A 13,475-nucleotide genomic window follows, 5' to 3' on the forward strand; every position below is an offset into this window, starting at 1 on the left:
CACAAAATGCACACCATTTTTTCTGATGTTTAATAGGAATGCCCAAGTCTGTAGCACAGTAAGTATAGTAGACATAACATTTTGTTTATTATATAATTTTATTTCTTCTACCTGGTTTTTGGAACCTTAAATATATGTTGTCCATTGGCTTAGGTAGCAAAATAAATTGGTATTGACCCATTTTGATCATGGTTTAGAAGCCATCTAGAGTTGGGCTAGATCTGATGTTATGGCCTAAATTAGGGTTACCAGAAGTCCCCGGGTTCTGGGGACAGCCCCAGGACTGAGGACTTGGGACCAAGTCTGTCCCGGGATTCAGGGGCAGTGCCAGATAGGAGCTTGGGGCTGCTCAAGCACCCTCACAATTTTTTTAAGCACCCCCATCAGCACCCCCAAAATTCACATACCAGTTCTTGTATGTGTTACAGTGTTTTATTTTATTTTATTCTACCTGTAAATCCTGTACTGATTCCAGGAAGCTGTGGACTTCTTTTTTTCCCTTCAGAGGGATACAGCGGCTCCTGGCCACTTTGTCTACAGGTGTGCGGTAGCCGCATTAGCACCCTTGCTTTTACCTCAAATACCACCATAGCACCCCCAAAAAAATTTGTCTGGAGCCACTCAGATTGAAAAAGTGGGAAGATTGGGACTTTAAATGAGGCTACTCAACATGGTGATGGTGATTGAATATCAGTACGTGTTTATTGATAATAAGAAAAAGTATAAAAATGCATGTCAGCAATCGGAACCACATACAAGAAAAGACATTGTAATAAATGTCATTCCATAAACATTCACCGACACACAATATGTGCGTGTGTGTAGAGACATCAAGGGTACATGATATGTTTCAACTTGGCATCACGTACTGGCATAAATAGCTGAATAGACATATACAACGATTTCATATATATATACATAAAACATCTGGGCAGCATAAGCGGAGGGGGTAAACATATTAAAAAAACAGTAAAACCAAGATTCAAAAGCCCGACGCGTTTCATGTGTGAACACTCTTCAGGGGTGGATGCTCAAGAGTATCTACCCAGATTGGATTTTAATTTTAAAACCCCATCCCTCCCTGCACGTTTTTTCTCTATCTTATCTTCCTAACATTTAGTAGTCATATCCCCAAAGATTTGAAGAAGTATATATTTTTTTTTTTATTATCTCATGGACGAAATGTGAGAAATATCTTAAATATCATACAATCGTTCCATAAACACATACCCGATACACTGCATATATAATTTGAGGACATTTTTTATTTTGGCAATAAAAAAAAAATATGTTCTTGGATTTTATTTTAAAAATCTGGTCACTGTAGTCTAAATATGATGTATGTGTAATACTATAAAGTAGACTAATGCAATATGTATTCATAGAATGAGGTGGAAGAATCCAATGGACATGTAGCAATGTACCCCATGAATGAAGACCTAGCCCAGTACGTTTCTGCTGATCAGGAGGAAAGGGAGAGTGTGAGACAAATGGTGGGTATTGTCTTTACAACACGGGTGAAGCGTGTGCAAAGGCTTAAGATTTAAAAAAAGTTATTATTGCCGGAAGAGACTTTCCAGGTAAAATGTGCCACTTTTTACTTATGATCTTTACCATACAGTATACTGTAGCTATGTTGTATTATTTTACATTAATGATCCAAGATAATGCTACAAAATAAAACTGCTACATAGAAGTAAAAAGTCAGGTAATTAAATCGATTTTACCAATTCAATACTGGGAACATTCACCCCCTTCTTGGCCAGGCCAATTTTAAATGTGCTGTTGCATTTTGAATGACAATTGCACGGTCATGCAATACTGTATCCATATGAAATTTGTATAATTTTTTTGAGACAGATAGAGCTTTTCTTTTGGTGGCATTTAATCACCACTGGGTTTTAATTTTTTTGCTAAAAAAGAATTACAATTTTGAAAAAATAAATGTTTTTCTTCGCTTCTATTATATCGTTTTGCAAAAAGGTAATTTTTCTTCTTCACTGATGGGCGCTGCTGTGGTTGCACTGATGGGCACTGGTGAGGTGGCACTGATGGGGCTGCACTGATAATTAGGACACTGATGATCCTTGCCCTGATTGTGCTGTAAACATTGTGCTGACAGCCTTGCTGGTTATCAGCACTACTTTCGTCACGCAAACACAGCACGTGAGGAAACGGCTGCCAATAACCGACAAGTGTGTTTACATGTGATCAGCTGTGATTGGACATGTGGATAACTGAAGCTCAGCTTAAAGGGGTTGTAAAGGAATTTTTTATTTTTTACCTAAATAGCTTCCTTTACCTTAGTGTAGTCCTCCTTCACTTACCTCACCCTTCGATTTTGCTTTTAAATGCCCTTATTTCTTCTGAGAAATCCTCACTTCCTGTTCTTCTGTCTGTAACTACACACAGTAATGCGAGGCTTTCTTCCTGGTGTGGAGAAAGCCTCTTGAGGGGGGAGGGGGCGAACAGGAGTGTCAGGATGGCCACTAACACACAGCTCCTTTCTCTATCTGAAAAGTAGAGAGTGTCCTGACTTGCTTGCTCACCCCCTCCCCCCTCAAGAGGCTTTCTCCACACCAGGGAGAAAGCCTTGCATTACTGTGTGGAGTTACAGACAGAAGAACAGGAAGTGAGCATTTCTCAGAAGAAATAAGGACATTTAAAAACAAAACGGAAGGATGAGGTAAGTGAAGGAGGACTGCACTAAGGTAAAGGAAGCCATTTAGGGAAAACACTGTTTTCCTTTACAACCCCTTTAAGGCCTCATGCAAAATGGGTATTTGCTTTGTCCTCTGAACACCTGTTATTCCTGGCAGGAGAGAATATGCTTAAAAAGCATGCCTAAAGCCTCGTATTACATGTGCGTTTGAGCGTTAATGAGTTCTATTGACCAGAAAAATGCATTATGGCCATTAATTTTATATGACCATTAATACTCAAACACTGAATTGTGCCTAAACACGTCTAGCATATGTTTGGAGGCGGTATGTTTGGGCTCTTTGGCTGACCTTCGTAAGTTTGCTTACAGAGGCCCAGGGGCATATACGGAGGTACCTGGTCCGATGCGAGCTACATGGAGGGTGCTGGTGGCTGCTAGGCGGCGATTTGTACATCATAACAAATGGTCTCCAGCTCATTCACTGTGGGTCAGATATGGCATCACAGCTCTGGGTAACGTTATGCCTCAGGATGTTTTGCTGTCATTTTCTGAACTTCTCCTCAAGTTCCAGTTGCCCCAGTGGATGCGGTTTAGGCACCTGCAGTTGCGACATGCCACTAGGGCCCAATTTCCCCAGTTGCCTCTCTTTCAGATTGATTCTATTGAGGAACTTTTATTCCCGGGAGATCTCAGTAAACCCATTTCACCATTATATACCTATTATAACAATCACCGGCTTATGTGTAAGGGACATCAGTCCATAAGAGGAAGAGGCACAGCCACTTCTTCTGTGCCCACCAGTGCCCACAGTGCATATCAGTTCCTACCATTCTGTGCCCACCAGTGCCACCTATCAATGCCCACCAGTGGTGCCAATCAATGCCTCATCAACGCCACCTAGCAGTGCTGCCTATCAGTGTCACCTACCAGTTCCCATCACTGTCCGCCAGCGCCAGCTATCAGTGCCACCTATTAGTGCCCTTCAGTGCTGCCCACCAGTGCCTACTATCAGTGCCACCTTATTAGTGCAGCCTATCGGTGCCCATTAGCGCAGCCTATCAGTGCAGCCTCATCAGCATATATCAATGAAGGAGAAAAATTACCTGTTTGCAAAATTTTATAACAAACTATAAAACTGTTTTGTATATTTTTTTTCCAAAAAACCCGGAAGTGATCAAAAACCACCTAAAGAAAGCTCTATTTATGGGAAAAAATTACAAACATTTTATTTGGGTACAGTGTTGAATGACCGCGCAATGGTCATTCAAATAGTGACAGCGCTGAAAGCTGAAAATTGGTCTGGGCGGGGTTTAAGTGCCCAGTAAGCAAGTAGTTAAACAAATGTACTGAATGTCCAATACATCTTTGATTAATTGTTATCTAAGCTCTAGCTCTGGCTTTTCCTTAGCAGCTATTGCACTTTATTTTTTAGGGACAAAAGCCATCATATTGCTGTGGGCCTTAATAAGAGTGGTAAAGAAAAGTGGAAGATTCTAGTTCATTTTTACTATATCAAATCCCATTGCCATTCTTTTTGTTTCTTATGTAGGTTCTGTCCAACGTATCTTCCACTGAAAAGCCAACGAGGAAGACTGTTCAGAAGTGCCAGAAAAGCCCTCTGTCTGCAGACTTTCAAAGAGAAGAAGAGGTGTTTAGAGGGGTTACCGTCAAAAAGTTTAAGCCACACCATGCTGTGTCCTTTAAATTCCAAACTGTCTTTGCTCCAGATGTGGTAGTGGTGGAAAAAGACAACTGAACTTACCTTTCCTTTACACAAAAGAAGCCATTTTATTTTTTACTAATGTCATATTCCATCTTGTAAATGTCATCCTCTCGTGTACTGCAGATGTACAAGTGTTTATTACTTATCTTTTCATGTATGTTTAATTATTCATGTTTTCAAAGGAGAGATCAAGCCAATGCTTGTGCTAGGCTTTGCTTCTGTTTTAGGGAGCACTAGTGAGTCTTGTTTATCGGCATGTCCTTTAAGAAGAACTGTGTGCTGTACAACTGCAAACAGATTCGTCATTTCACATAGTCAGTTTGTCATGATAGGTTAAAGTCTGTCAACAGATAGACAGTGGTGCCAATAAGCTTACAACCATGACTGCTATTTTTGGAGAGGATATAAGGCGGTCAATGGGGACAAGCACACCATCCTTACTGTGAAGCATGGAGGCGGGTCACTTTGGTTTTGGGGAGAGTGAGCTACAGCAGCACAGGACATTTAACCACTTAAGGACTAAGCCTCTTTTTCAGATGTGTTGTTTACAAGTTAAAGGGAAACAAAAAAAAAATAACAAACATGTTATACTTACCTCCACTGTGCAGCTCATTTTGCACAGAGTAGCCCCGATCCACGTCTTCTGCGGCTGTCTCTGGTCCTCCCCACAAGAACTACACACATTCATGCGAGAGAGCTTGCATTGTGTGTAGTCCTTGCGGGCGTGCTCCCGTGATACAGCGAGCGGCCATAGCCGCTTACTGTATCACTCGGCCCCACCCCTCGGCTGCTTTCAATCCATCTGCTCTAGCCAATCAGCAGCCAGGCTGAGCGGCAAAGAGGATCTCAGGACCGACCGCGGGACTTTCAAGGGGTCAGGTAAGTATAACGGGGGTATTACAGCTCCTTTAAAAAAAAAATTCTAGAAAATTACCCCCGAACATTATACTTTTTTTTTTTTAACACCCTAGAGAATAGAATTAGCGGTCATTGCAATACTTTTTGTCACACCGTATTTGCGCAGCAGTCTTACAAGCACACTTTTTTTAATAAACAAATAAGAGTAAAGTTAGCCCAATTTTTTTTCTATTGTGAAAGATAATGTTATGCCGAGTAAATTGATACACAACATGTCACGCTTCAAAATTGCGCCCGCTTGTGGAATGGCGACAAAACTTTTACCCTCAAAAATCTCCATAAGCGACGTTTAAAAAATTCTAAAGGTTGCATGTTTTGAGTTACAGAGGAGGTCTAGGGCTAGTATTATTTATCTTGCTCTAACGATCGCAGCGATACCTCACATGTGTTGTTTGAACACTGTATGCGTTCGCTTCTGCGCGCGAGCTCGTCGGGATGGGGTACTTATTTATTTTACTTTATTTTATTTATTTTTACACTGTTTTAAAGAAAATTTTTAAATTTGGTCACTTTTATTCCTATTACAAGGAATATTAACATCACTTGTAATAGAAAAAAGCATGATGCCGCGTACACACGATCAGTCCATCCGATGAGAATGGACCGATGGACCGTTTTCATCGGTTAACCGATGAAGCTGACTGATGGTCCGTCGTGCCTACACACCATCGGTTAAAAAAACGATCGTGTCAAAACGCGGTGACGTAAAACACAACGACGTGCTGAAAAAAACGAAGTTCAATGCTTCCAAGCATGCGTCGACTTGATTCTGAGCATGCGTGGATTTTTAACCGATGGTTGTGCCTAAAATGGTTAAACTTACAACAAGTTGGCTTTTTTTTATCCAATGGTTAAATAACCGATGGCGCCCACACACGATCGGTTTTGACCGATGAAAACGGTCCATCAGACCATTCTCATCGGTTTAATCGATCGTGTGTACGCGGCATGACAGGTCCTCTTAAATATGAGATCTGGGGCCAAAAAGACCCCAAATCTCATATTTACACTAAAATGCAATAACAAACAAAAATTGTCATTTGATTTATTTATTTTTTTAAAAAGGCCCTTTAAGAGCTATGGGCGGAAGTGACGTTTTGACATCGCTTCCGCCCTGCTATGGTATGGAGACAGGTGGGAGCCATTTTCCCCCTCACTTGTATCCATACCAAGCAGGAGAGAGGACTCGATCGCCTCCGCCGCTACCAACGGCTCTGGTGAGCAGCGGAGGGCACGGGAGAGCGGTGGGCCTTCTCCCACCCCCACCATTATCATAAACCGGACCGCCACCTGAAGACGAAGATAGCTGGGTTATGGCATAATATCATATCCTGCTTCAAAGTGCCGACGTATATATAGTCGTGTGGCGGCCCGGAAGTGGTTAATCAAAATTGATGGTAAAATGGATGTAGCTTATTATCAGAAGGTTCTGACTTCTAAGGCCTGGTTCAAACCTATGCATTGTTTAGTGTATTTTCAGTTTTGCAGAAACACACCACAGTCCGTGAACATGGTTTCCTATGGGTCCCGTTCACATTTGTGCATTTTATGCAAAGGGCCGGGGACTTTTTTTCTGGTTTTTAGTCCCATAGACTTCAATGGGTCAAAAACGTGTATTGAAAAAACTCAAAATGCACCTGGAGTATGCAAACTGCAACCTGTATAGATGTGAACCAGGCCAAAATCGAAGACTCGCGGTGGGGAGATCTCAAACATGCAGTTGATGCAAAACAACCAAAGACAGAACCTGAAAGCTTTTTGGCAGGACAAATGAGAAAATAAAGGCTTTATGCACAATTCTCACTAAATATTGCTAAATACACAATATTAAGAACCAAGGCTGCATTCACACTTTTTGTTTGAGCAGTTTGCACGCGATTTTGCGTGTCGCACATAGGGCAGCCCATTTACTATATAGCTGCCCTATGCGCATTTATTGCCCCAAAAGAAGCTCATGCTCCTCTTTAGGCAACAAACAGCGTGTTTTTAAAACTTGTGTGATGATCGTGGCAGAATGGCATTGCGTTTGGGGCGCCACAAAAGAATAATGGCGCCCAAAAGCGCATCATGCATTCGTCCGCGATTTGGGATTGCAATTCTGCCTGTGATCCCAAATCTCGAGATGTGAATGGAGTCTTAAGCCTCGTACACACGATCGGACTTCCATCAGACTTTTCCTTGTTTTTTTGTCCGAAGGGCGTTGTCCGTGAACTTGTTCTGCATACACACGGCAGAACATTTTCAGCCAACATTCACCAAATCACGTGTTTTGTTTCAGCTCTTTACTGCCACCCTTTGGGCAACTTCTGCTATTGTTGTCTGATGTTTAGCATTGGTTCAGAGCATGCGTGTTTGTACTTTGCATTTTAGCCCGACGGATTTGTTTACACACGATCGGATAATCCGACGAAACACATGTTTTGTCGGAAAATTTGAGAGCATGCACAGCCAACATTTGTTGTCGGAAATTCTGACAACAATTGTGCGATGGAGCATACACACTGTCGGATTATCCGATAAAACACGCCCGTCGGACCATTGTTGTCGGAAAATCCGATCATGTGTATGGGCCTTAAAGCGGTTCTCCACCCTAAAGTGGAGTCCCGCTGATCGGAACCCTCCCCCCCTCCGGTGTCACATTTGACACCTTTCAGGGGGGAGGGGGGTGCAGATACCTGTCTAAAGACAGGTATTTGCACCCACTTCCGGCCCGGCATTCACGGGCAAAAGACGGCATTCCGTCACATCCCGTCACCCCCCCCCCCCGTTGTGTGCTGGGAACACTCGGCTCCCAGCACACAGCGGGAGCCAATCGGTGGGCGCGGCGCGACTCGCGCATGCGCCGTAGGGAACCAGGCAGTGAAGCCGCATCGCTTCACTTCCTGGTTCCCTCAGCGTGGATGGCGGGGGGAGCAGCAGAGAGACGAGCGATCGCTCATCCTCTGCTGCGATCGGCGCTGGACTCCAGGACAGGTAAGTGTCCTAATATTAAAAGTCAGCAGCTGCAGTATTTGTAGCTGCTGGCTTTTAATATTTTTTTCCCATGGCACATCCGCTTTAAGGGATAAAACCATTTGATCAGGATCATTTAATAGATTGCCTTTATTACTATAGTTTGTTACATTTTTGTGCTATTCTGTGATGCCTAATAATTTAATAAATCACATTCAAAATAAAAAAGATGTGTTACTTATGTTTTCTTGAAAAATTGTCTACATTTTCCAAATTACCAGGGGGCATGTAAGCTTATGAGCACAACTGTATGTGTGTGTCTTCTTAAAAGCGGAGGTTCACCCTAAAAAACAAGTTTCTACCATGCCATCCAGCATACTAGCGCGAGCTACAGTATGCCTTTATTTTATTTTTTTGCGCCGTACTCACAGTTTAATCCCTTAGTTAAGTTTCAGACTCCCCGCGTGGAGTAGGCATTCCCCGCGTGGAGGGGAACATGATTGACGGCCGGCTATGGTGCGTCACGCTTCCTGAAAATAGCTGTATTAGGACTCGGCGCTATACGGCGCCTGCGCACAGACTAGGAGCTGACTGTGCAGGCGCCGTGAAGAGCCGGCCGTCAATCATGTTCCCCTCTGCATAGGAACGCCTACTCCCTGCGGGAGTCTGAAACTTAACTAATACGGCGCTCGCGCTAGTATGCTGGATGGCATGGTAGAATTTTTTTTTTTTTTTTTTTTTTTAGGGTGAACCCCCGCTTTAAATGTGTATGCATGTGTGTGTGTATATATATATATATATACACACACATTATATTGTCAAAAGTATTGGCCTTTACACGCACATGAACTTTAATGGCATCCCAGTCTTAGTCCGTAGGGTTAAATATTGAGTTGGCCCATCCTTTGCAGCTATAAAAGCTTCAACTCCTCTTGGGAAGGCTGTCCACAAGGTTTAGGAATGTGTCTATGGGAATGTTTGACCATTCCTCCAGAAGGGCATTTATGAGGTCAGATATCAATGTTGGATGGGAAGGTCTCTGCTCTAATTCAGCCCAAAGGTGTTCTATCGGGTTGAGTTCAGGGCTCTGTGCAGGCCAGTCAAGTTCCTCCACCCCAAACTCGCTCATCCATGTCTTTAAGGACCTTGCTTTGTGCACTGGTGCGCAGTCATGTTGGAACAGGAAGAGGCCGTCCCCAAACTGTTCCCACAAAGTTTGGAGCATGAAATTGTCCAAAATGTCTTGGTATGCCAACGCCTTAAAGGGGTTGTAAAGGATTGTTTTTTATTTTCTAAATAGGTTCCTTTAACCCCTTAAGGACCGCCTCACGCCAATATACGTCGGCAGAATAGCAAGGCTGGGCACAATTACGTACAGGTACGTTGTCCTTTAAGTGCCCAGCCGTGGGTCACGCGCGCCGGCACGCTCGCGACCCGGGCCTGAGCTCCGTGACCACGCCCGCGGGACCCGCGGACCCGATCACCGCTGGTGTCCTGCGTCCGGGTCACAGAGCAGAAGAACGGGGAGAGGTAAGTGTAAACAAACCTCTCCCCGTGCTGCTTAGTCAGACTGTCACTGATCGTCTGTTCCCTGTCATAGGGAAGGACGATCAGTGACATCACACGGCCAGCCACACACCTCCTACAGTAAGAATCACACCCCAGGGCACACTTAACCCTTACAGCACCCCCTAGGGGTTAACCCCTTCACTGCCAGTGTCATTTTCACATTAACAGTGCATTTGTATAGCACTGATCGCTGTAAAAATGACGATGGTCCCATAAATGTGTCAAAAGTGTCCGATGTGTCCGCTATAATGTCGCAATCACCATAAAAATCACTGATCGCCACCATTACTAGTAAAAAAATATATATTAATAAAAATGCCATAAAACTATCCCCTATTTTGTAGACGCTATAAATTTTGCGCAAACCAATCAATAAACGCTTATTGCGATTTTTTTTTTTACCAAAAATATGTAGAAGAATACGTATCGGCCTAAACTGAGGGAAAAAAAAACAATTTTATATATTTTTGGGGGATATTTATTATAGCAAAAAGTAAAAAATATTGAATTTTTTTTCAAAATCGTAGCTCTATTTTTGTTTTTAGCGCAAAAAAAAAACGCAGAGGTGATCAAATACCACCAAAAGAAAGCTCTATTTGTGGGGAAAAAAGGACGCCAATTTTGTTTGGGAGCCACGTCGCACGACAGCACAATTGTCAGTTAAAGCGACACAGTGCCGAATCGCAAAAAGGGGCCTGATCCTTTAGCTGCAAAATGGTCCGGGGCTTAAGTAGTTAATCTAGTGCATTGTTGGTTCACTTACCTTTTCCTTCGATTTCCCTTCTAAATGTTTTTTTTTTTGTCTGAATTTCTCACTTCCTGTTCCTCCTCAGTAAGCTGTTCTGGCTGACTATCCACCGCTCGGATGATGGGGGCAAGTTTACTGAGGAGAAACAGGAAGTGAGAAATTCAGACAAAGAAAAAAATTTTTTAGAAGGGAAATCGAAGGAAAAGGTAAGTGAACCAACAATGCAGTAACTTAAAGGAACCTATTTTGAAAATAAAAAAACAAACCTTTACAACCCCTTTAAGAGTTCCCTTCACTGGAACTATGGGGCCAAGCCCAACCCCAACCCCTGAAAAACAAGCCCACACCATAATCCCCCCTCCAATGATTTAGACCAGTGCACAAAGTAAGGTCCATAAAAACATGGGGCTGGATTCAGGTAGAATTGCGCATATTTTACGGAGGCGATTTTTGCCCTGCGCCCCCGCAAATTTACTGCGCTGCCCTTGATTCACGGAGCAGTAGCAATATGTCCGGCGTAAGCGCGCGCAATTTAAATGATTAGGTGCGATTAGGTGCGTTCCCGCGCCGATCGTAGAGCGCATGCTCCGTTGGGAAACTTTCCCGACGTGCATTGCGGCAAATGACGTCGCAAGGACATCATTTGCTTCAAAGTGAACGTGAATGGCGTCCAGCGCCATTCACGAATCACTTACGCAAAGTACGTAAATTTCAAATTTCGCGATGCGGGAACGACGGGTATACGTAACATTGGCTGCGCCTGCTAATAGCAGGGGCAGCCTTACGCGAAAACCGCCGTACGGAAACGACGTAAACTGTGTACGCAGGGCTTGCGCAACGTTGTGAATCGGCGTTAGTATGCAATTTGCATACTATACGCTGAGCACAACGGGAACGCCACCTAGCGGCCATCGCAAGAATGCAGCCTAAGATATGCGGGCATAAGAGCCTTATGTCACGCATATCTTAGGCTGCAGTCGGCGTAACGAGGTTCCTGAATCAGGAGCATTCGTTACGCCGGGGCAAGTAAGCATTTGCGCTGTGTAACTTATGGTTACGCAGGCGCAATTGCTTCTTGAATCCAGCCCATGGATGAGAGAGTTTGGGGTTAAGGAACTTGACTGGCCTGCACAGAGTCCTGTCCTCAACCAAATAGAACACCTCTAGGATAAATTAGAGCAGAGACTACGAGCCAGGTCTCATCCACATTTAGCGCCTCTGGAAGAGTGGTCAAACATTCCAATAGACACACTCAGTGGTGGCTGGTGCTCCTTTTGGTTGGGGAGGGGGCAGCAGCCTGCCCTGTGCACCATACCCCCCCCCCTCTCACCCCCCTCACCAGCTCACTCACTCTGTGATGGCAGGCTTCCACACTACATAGTTGATTGAAGATCTAAATCAGATTTTATAGGGAATAGTGACCTTTTTTTCCACCATACTCTACCCTCCATGCGAAAAGCTTGCCATGTTTATGTTTACTTATTATATGTTTTACTTGCTATATCCTAGTGCAAAATGATTTAATTATAATTTAGAAAAGGGTATAGTTGTATGTGAAAAGTCCATGTTGCCTATCCTGGACGGGCTACAGGCTGCTTCCCTTATTACCCCGTGCTGTCCCTTTAACCAGAGAACGGATCCTAGGAAGAGCATCATCCAGGGAGCCTGTGCTGCACAGCTGTGGGCGTGGCTGAGCTGTCATGAGAGGGGCGGGTCCTTGTGTCCTGTCAGCTGCATCTGCAGGTTGCTGGAACGGAGGTGTCTGCGCAGAGCGGAGGTAAGGATCGCACACTCACCCATCACAGCCCTATAGATCGCACGGTGTGGAGGGAAGGCTCACACATGCGACGACATCCTCACTCATCCTGGCTAGGACATCCCTGGGCCGACCTTGCTCTTACCTGTGACAGATCCATTGCACGGCACTCTGTACTATCTCTGCTGCATGTTCAGCCTGGGCCATATAAAGTGCACTCCACCAATCATCACACAGACAGTGTGTAGATAAACATGGCTTACTGTAGTCATACACTATACAATCTGATTGTACAATCTTTACTTTTACCAAAACGATATAATATGAGGACAAACTTAATCCATTTCATTTGTCAAATCAGGCAGGTCCTTGCACAATAAAGCTGATGGTAGATCTAAAGGAGATTGTACAATCCGATTGTATAGTGTATGGGCAGTTTTGGATCCAAGATGGATATGATTGATTGTGATGATCTTCAGTTCGCTACAGCACAGTTCACAGTCATTGGATTTGAAAGCAGCCTTTAAAGCACATTAGCATTATAATGAACATTTTCCACGCATTGCATTTAAGTACTATCAAACAACACTCCCCAAACGCCCTGTGATTTTTTTTATTTTTTATGTTAAAATAAGAAATAATCACTTTTGACACTTTAGAACAGCATCTTAAACACGCATTGTAATGCCATAGACGTTTACAGTGTGTTTGTGGCGTCTTTCAATAGAAGACCATTGAGGCAGTGGGAAAGCATCGGTGCCTGCTGAATGTGGTATGGACAGGCTGTTAGGAAGCAGGAAGAATGCGACTTGACCGCCTATTTTCATGCAGCGCATTACTGTGTGTTGTGTTAGGGCAAGCCCATTGAAATGAAAGGTTTGTCCCCAAGGCTAGGTTTGGCCCCAGGTTAGGTTTGTCCCAGAGGCTAGGTTTGTCCCCAGGTTAGGTTTGTCCCCAGGTTAGGTTTGTCCCCGAGGCTAGGTTTGTCCCCAGGTTAGGTTTGTCCCTAGGTTAGGTTTGTCCCCAAGCTAGGTTTGTCACCAGGTTAGGTTTGTCCCCAGGTTAGGTTTGTCCCCAAGGCTAGGTTTGTCCCCAGGTTAGGTTTGTCCCCGAGGCTAGGTTTGTCCCCAGGTTAGGTTTGTCCCTA

The 13,475-nt window shown here is 43.9% G+C and overlaps 1 protein-coding gene across 2 annotated transcripts in view; it reads left to right on the plus strand.

Moving 5' to 3' along the window:
* Positions 1 to 12,265: 12,265 nt before the first annotated feature.
* The window catches only part of ABCB9 (ATP binding cassette subfamily B member 9), an 88,322-nt gene continuing 87,112 nt past the window's right edge, over positions 12,266 to 13,475 (plus strand). The window contains exon 1 of one of the 2 annotated variants that reach the window (XM_040347319.1): positions 12,266 to 12,349. The gene's annotated coding sequence lies outside the window, so the exon portion shown is untranslated. The remainder of the gene's footprint in view (positions 12,350 to 13,475) is intronic. The other variant, XM_040347320.1, reaches the window with a different exon arrangement.

The sequence above is a fragment of the Rana temporaria genome, chromosome 1, assembly GCF_905171775.1.
Source record: "Rana temporaria chromosome 1, aRanTem1.1, whole genome shotgun sequence".
In the NCBI taxonomy this organism is placed as follows: domain Eukaryota; kingdom Metazoa; phylum Chordata; class Amphibia; order Anura; family Ranidae; genus Rana; species Rana temporaria.